The sequence below is a fragment of the Cajanus cajan genome, chromosome 7 (genome assembly GCF_000230855.2).
Source record: "Cajanus cajan strain Asha chromosome 7, NIPB_CcT2T_4, whole genome shotgun sequence".
Classification (NCBI taxonomy): domain Eukaryota; kingdom Viridiplantae; phylum Streptophyta; class Magnoliopsida; order Fabales; family Fabaceae; genus Cajanus; species Cajanus cajan.
In genome coordinates, this window is record NC_138523.1 from 45,163,474 (window position 1) to 45,171,520 (window position 8,047).

The following is an 8,047-nucleotide window of genomic DNA, read 5'->3' on the forward strand; positions in this document are numbered from 1 at the left end:
TAGTCGTAAATTTTGTCAAACTAACTAATGAATTGTAACTTTATATCTTTTTAATATGTTTATGTCAAATTTTGTTAAAATTAAATAATAATTTAAAAATAATCAAATCGTTCATATTATATTAAGTTTATAATAGTTGATAAATTATGTTATTTGATCCCTCCTTCTATCTCTTTCTCTTTTTTCTCTCACTCTTTCTCTATATATATTAATGTTTTTTTCATGTTTATATAAAATATAAAATTTAAGTAAAAAAAATTATACATTATTTGAATGTATTAAAAAATAGCATTTCATGATTAATGTATACAATAATTTGATAATTTTTTAATAGGTATTTTAAAAAAATATTTTAAATAATTAAGTGTGAAATTTACATTAATATTATATGAAAAATTAAATGTGCAATATATACACATACTTAATTATACTTTTTTGATAAGTATTGTTCAAAAAAACTAATTTAATATAAATTTAAGAATTAAACGTTTAAAATAATTATTTTAAAGAATAATAGACCTGAATCTAAAAAAATAAAAGAAAAAATATAATTTGACCTAAGTAATATAAGAAAAATTATTATGACTAAGAAAAAAGTAATTAAATTAGTTAATTTTAATTAATTTTGCTATAAATTTCAAATTTATTTTTAAGACATCTTTTTATTTTGAGTGATTGTTATATTTAATGTTAATTATAAGTGAATGTAAAATTAATTTAAGGTATAAAGAAATTTTTTCATAAGTAATTTTAAAATTAACAATTGTTGTTTATATTTAGAATAAAAAATTAATTTATTACTTATAATTAGGATAAAAAATAATAATATAAAAGAAAATAAGTTATATATGACAAAATAAATAATTTTATAATATTATTCGATTACAATTTTAATGTATCGTAAGTTTGTTATTTTTAAAATAATTATGTTAAAGTCATGTTAATAATTTTAAAATTAATTAATTGTGTGTTTCTTTTTACAAATGATATATAGTTATTAAACTCATAATATTTTTTTTCATCTTATTTGTTCAAATATTTATTAGTTTCGATAATTGGTATGATATAAAAAGTAATAAATAAAAAAGATAATAATATATCAATTATCAATTATTAATTTAAAGATAACTAAATTTATAAAATATTTTTATATAAGTTAACAATTAATATATTTTCTTTCATTTTACACAATTTCTTATTTGACTGGGGCTAAATCCATTAATAATTAGTTGACTTAATATGAATTATTGAATATTTATTAGTTGGTAATCTTATAAGAAATATTTAATGTAACTAATAACGGATAAACTATTTAATAATCCATATTAGTGTTTTTTATTCATGAAATTTGAAGTTAATAACAACAAATTTATAATATTCAAGCATCTTATTTAATCAGTTGAGTTATATACTTCATTGATGTAATCCATAATAGTATGAGTATGTAAAAAAAATTCCGAAAAGATTTTTTGTTAACTATTATTGTGTTTTATTTTATTAAATGTATTTAATAAATATTTTAAATATTACCAAAAGAATTATTATCTTTTCCAGAAATATTTTTTTTTTAATATTTTGAAACTCTTAGTAAATAGATTTTTGAGCATCTATTCTAAGAAATCAAATAGATTATTTTTAACTTGAAAAAGAGCCCCTACAACTCATTATAACGGCTACTCTAATAAATAGGGTATAACTTCCTTAAGAACTAAGGTCCCTCCCTCATTGTAATGCGTATAATATATATCTAATTTTTATGATTGTGATAACTTTTACTCTTTTTTAATTAACTTATTTATTTTAAACAGTACAGTTTATTGACTTAGATAAATAAAATAAAGTTTATAGTTACACTATTATATAATTTATAATAATTATTTTTTATTTTACTATGGTAGAGTGTCATGATTAGTTAAGTTTTTTAACCCTTATTAATATGGGATTGAATTTAATATCTCTCATAGTTTATATTTTTTCTACGAGGACTTGTATTGATTATAAAATAATAATTTAATTATAAATTTTTAAAGAAATTAGTGATTAATTATGTCCTTCTATAAAATCGTGAATTACACTAATTTAAATTTATTTTATTAAAAAAATATTTTAAATTTTTATTTTTACATAAATCATTTTATTTATATCATTATATAAAAGTGATACCCTTCTTAATATTTGTTTTTGATTTTCATTTTTATGTAAATTATTTATTCCTTGCTTATTTTCAGCAACTTCTAAAAATTACCTTCTACAATTTTTTTTCTTTTCTTATTTTATTCTTAAACTAGTCCTGTGTAACTGGTAGTTTTTTTTTCTTTCCATTTTAGTCTAAAACAACCTTCAAATAATTGTTCATGAATTTTTTTTTCTTTTAAAATAGTTAGGTGCCTTCTTCTGCTAGTTCCGAATGAACAAACTAAAATTGAATAAATAGTAATATATAAACACACTATTACAAAACATGCAGCTAATTAACACTTCATTTTTTTTTATATTTATTTTATCAAATTATAAGGATGACATTACGGATATATTCATATTAATATATGATATTATTATCTTAAATTTAAATTTTTATAAATTTATTTTTGATTATCACTCAAAAAATATTAAACCAATAAAAATTCTGTATATTTTATAAATTTATGTTTCTCATCTTATTTTCATTATGTGAAATTTTGTTTATTTTCATTTTTTTAATATTTATTTTATCAAATTATAAGGATGACATTACGGATATATTCATATTAATATATGATATTATTATCTTAAATTTAAATTTTTATAAATTTATTTTTGATTATCACTAAAAAAATATTAAACCAATAAAAATTCTGTATATTTTATAAATTTATGTTTCTCATCTTATTTTCATTATGTGAAATTTTGTTTATTTCTCAACAATCATTATTTCAAACAAAATCCTAATGTGAAATCTATATCTTATATTTGTATCTATGTTGTTGTTTGTTTGTGTTTTGTTTTACACTCAACAGTATCCCATTAACAATATTTATAAATGTGATTAATTTTATAAAATAGGAGATTAAAAAAAATATGATTAATATTAACTACTTAAAAATCAGTTATTTTTTTAGAACAAAACCACAGTTAATCACCAGTAGATATTTTAATAATTTTATGATATTATTAACTATTTATGACGTAAAATTAATTGATGTTAGACATTTTAATAACTTCACAATATTGTTAATCATACATTAATAGTTTAATATAATTATATTCATCTATTTTTAACGAGGAATACCTAACCTTGTTCAAACATATAATTATTTATTTATTTATCAAAATATATTTTACTTTATCAAAAGTTATATATAATAATAAGACATTATTTATTTATTTTAACACGTCTAACTAAAGGTTAACACTTATTATTATCGTGATTTTCATGTTTAATTTTATTATATAATCGATGAAAGTTTTAAATATTTTTTTATATTTCAATATACTAAATATATTTATTTTATTATTTTTATTAAATATAGAAAAAGGCAAAGGGAATGATTTCTTAAAAATATAATATTATTCTAATTTTGCTATTCAGAGAATCTCACTATTTTAATATATATTAAAAAGAAATAATCATAAAACTTGGATATATGACATGATATAAAATTTGAATATGAAATGGTACTATCAAGCTAAACGTAACATATGAGAAGACATTGTTGTTTCCATATTATATTCCATTGTACAGTTGAATAAAAGCACTTATAGAAAGTGTCAAGACAACGACTGGTTTGTTACTTTCCGATGTTGTACATCACATGTGAAAAGAATATAAAAAAATTCAACATCTTTTTAAGGAAATAATCATACTAATTATTTAAGAGTTATATAATATATTTTCATATTATACTTCTAACATTAATTAAATATACTAATAGTCTGAAAAAAAAAAAAACAAAACTGACATTATCATTTTATAATAATCATTTTAAAAAATTAGATTTAAATCTTTACCTTCCAAAATAAAAAATACAAATATTTAAAAAAAAATAGTATACCAACAATTAATCATAAACTAGTCAACACTGAATGCCGGAAAAAGCAAAAGAAGAAGGGAATAAAAAAAACCATTTTTGGTTTGGTTTAGTAGACCACAGAGAAGACAATAAAGGACAATGTTTGCTGACAAATGCCGCAATGACTCAGTCTCTCAACTCAACCATGATAATCATAATCATTGTTAGAGATGTATGTCAGTTCCCAAAATTGATCCTTCTTGAAGACTGCAAAATTTCACATTTCAAGAAACAAGAGCCTTGCTTTTTCATCATCTACATCTAGTCAAGTTACCCCTCCATGCAAATAAATGCACAGGTTGCATTTTTCTTTTATTTGAGAGTAAAATACAAAAACTAATTTATTTTAATAAGATAATAGTCTTATTTTATTTTTAACATGATAACTGAAAATCCAAGTCAAATAAAAATGTATTTTTTAGTTAATATACTTTATTCAATTTTTAATTTTGGAACAAAATGAATCATTTCATAAAAACTCTTACATATGCAGAGGTAAAAAAGAAAACTCTTTTTTTTGTTCTTGAATACGCTATTAAAAAATTTCTACTTTAAAATTACTATTCGTTGTGAGTCGTGACTTGTGGTGAATGCTTCAACTTTAAACATATTTGAGTTATATGTTATAATATAAACTGTGGTGCCTGAGGGTGTTATGCAGGCCCATTTATAATTTTTTTGCTTCATAAACTCATGTTATCTTTTCATAAGCACAATAGGTTGGCTCGTGTGTAGCAGGCCTGAGGGTGTTATACAGGCCCATTTATATTTTTAAGCCTTTATTCACGTTATTAACTTTTATTTTTAAGTTAAAAGTTACCAAAATAATAATAATAATAATATATTACTTGAGTTGGTTAGGTTGCTGGCTTAGCTTCGAACTACTATCGTCTCTCTCACTTTCTGATAGTATGGTATCAAGAACTTGAATTCCACAATTTCTTTCACTCACACATTTATGGCATTGGCATGTCGTCCACAATTTCTAGAGGAGTATGACTATGAATGTATGATGCGAGTGAAATAATTAAAGGCATTGATACTTGTACGCCGTTAAAATGAGCTCAGCCCGGTGAGTCAATCCGGCCCATTACGGGTTCGAATCGGGTTGGGCAAAAAAAAAAAATTTTAATACGGGCTAATTTTGAACCTAGTTCACTAATAACCCGGCTCATCCGGGTTAAACCCGTGGTGAGCCAGACTGACCCACCAACCCGTTAAAAAAAACTTATGCTTCAGTTTCAGTTTATTGGGCCCGATTGCCCAAATGAGCATTAGAGTTTGAATTATATTTGAATTATTGGGCCCAAAAGAGTATTTAAGATGATTTTGAATTATATATGTTTACATGAGATTATTTAGATTTTATTTGATTGTATTTAGAATTATCATTTAATTATGATTTTGGGCTTTAATTGTATATTAAAAAAAATAGTTTTTAAATTAGGTGAGTCAACCCGTTTAACCCACCAACTCGTGATAGGCCGGGCCGGGTTCAATTTTTTTGAACTCACTAATAAATGAGCCGAGTTGGATTGGCCTACCAAATACTCAACCGTGGTGGATCGGGCCGGGCCAGGCCGAGTTACCTGTTTTAACAGCTCTAACCAGAAGATCATATTGAGAAAAAATTACTGATCTAAACTCATAGGCAAGTAAAACTAAACAATTTCTAACAGGAAACTTTTAAAAGACTCTCAAAACACCACATATTAAACAGAGGAATTAATGTTGTTTTATCAATTTCCTGATACTAATATGACATTTAATATATTCTCAAATAAAATAAACTTCAAATTTTGTACTATTAGAGTCATCAACTGACACATAACATTCACCCTACAAAAGTTTAAAAAGATTAAATATCACACACACAAACACAAAGTGTATATAGCAAATGCTTTCCAAGAAGAATTTTTATTGATTTTCTGAAGGTCAATGTATAATTAATAATCATCAATCTGTAAAGCCAGGAGCAAGCTCCTAGAGCCTGAAACCTAATTCTACCAAAAATTCTTTCTCTTCACATAATAGTTATCCGCTTATCCTTATCTTGACGAACCTTCACTACTTGAAGAGAACTATTGAAACCAATGATAATAACGTTTCATTGAATAACAGTGTCTTTGGTAAATTCAGTTCATATTATATATATAAAAAGAATAATCTGCGTGACTTTCCCCTTTTTCCTAGCTAGGTTGATTTATACCTTTAATATACTAATTCTACCCTAATAAATAGAGATAACTAAAACTACTTTGTATGTTAATATTCGAAGATAAACTTTTGTTGGTAGCACAAGTTAAGTTTTTTAAGCAAAAGATACACGAAGGATGATTGATCAAATGTGAACCCCATTACTCATCCCCATTACTCAGTTAGTCATCATGATCATATAGTATACTTTTGCTTTTGACCTTGTTTGAAAAGGAAGGAATTTAATGGAATGGAATGACATCAAGTGCTATTATTTGCGTTTTTAAAAATACAATGAAACAGAATATAATTAAGACAAAAAAGGATGGAACTATAGCTACTGATGGAATAGAATAAAAATGAGATTAAAGAGATGAAACTATTAATAAATTATATTTTGTCTCTAAATTATTAACTGTTTAGCGCACTGAAGGCAACTTTATACATTGGTTTTTTTAGAGTTTTTAAATAATAGATTTATTTCTCAAAGAAAGATGAACTCCATAAACTTCATAGACAAAGGACACACATTAAGGTAGAAGAACTTGAAAAGTGCTAGACAGTAATGGAGCAAAGACGAAAGCTTTTGACCCTTTACAAAAAAAAAAAAAAAAAACCCTTTAGAATAGCTATGATTAAAATAATTGTTTCTTATTGATAAAGATAAAAGATATTGTTTCTTTTTTAAAAGAAATAATTATTTTTTCTGCATCTCTTACTAAATCGTAAAAACATTAACATTTTAAAAGTAAAATAATACACACTACTTGCCACTAAGATTATCTTTAGATTTTTAAGTGAGATTCATATATATACATCACTCATTTTTTACTCTTCTCAAATTTAAGCATCTTTGTAAACAGTTTTTTTTTTTTTTAATCCAACATCTTTCTTTCAATTCTTAAATAGGTCCCACAAAAATATTATATTTTTACATATCATTAATAATTTATTTATTATCTTAATGTTTTTATGAAGTTATAAATCAAGAGATTCTTTATTCTACTAATTTGTTAAATATTTTTTAATGATACAAATTAATATATTAAGTTTTTTTTATTAAATTATAAATTAAGTTACATTGTGACATTTTCTAACGTTAACAAATATATAATAAAATTAATTTTTAATTATAAAAAATAAAAACATATGTGTTTTTATAAGTTATTGATATGCTTAATTGAAATCAAAAGATCTTATTTAGTCAAATCTTCGAAAAAACTTTAAAACTTTAAAAATTCAGGTCGCGGATGCCCTAAATCCATTTAGCCAAGTTATTATTATATAAATATATTTTGAATAAAAAATACAATACAATAATGTAAAAGTATCTTTAAATCACAAACAAATTGTCGTATAATTAAATTTTATATATAATAGTTTTTTGATATATAGATTATATATATATATATATATATATATATAATTACCTTAAAAATTAAATTAAAAATAATTTTAAATTAGTTGATACCATAAAAACTTTATATTTATGATGCATGCTTATTAAACTCGTGTTTATCAAAGATATTAATACCTATGATATATTGGTCTAAATTGTACTAAATTTAATCATGTTAATTTTAAGTCATTGTATTGAGAGATTTTTTTAAAGTGTTTAATCAAGTTCTTTAAATAAATGAATTATCAAGAAATGCGAACAAATACTTTTTATAAAAAAAAAACGATAAGTACTTTGAAACAGTATATGATTATAAAAATAAAGCATATGAAGATTCAATGTATGTTAATCAAAGATTAATTTAATGACCAATGACCAAAGGTGACAATTTATTTGAATGGTC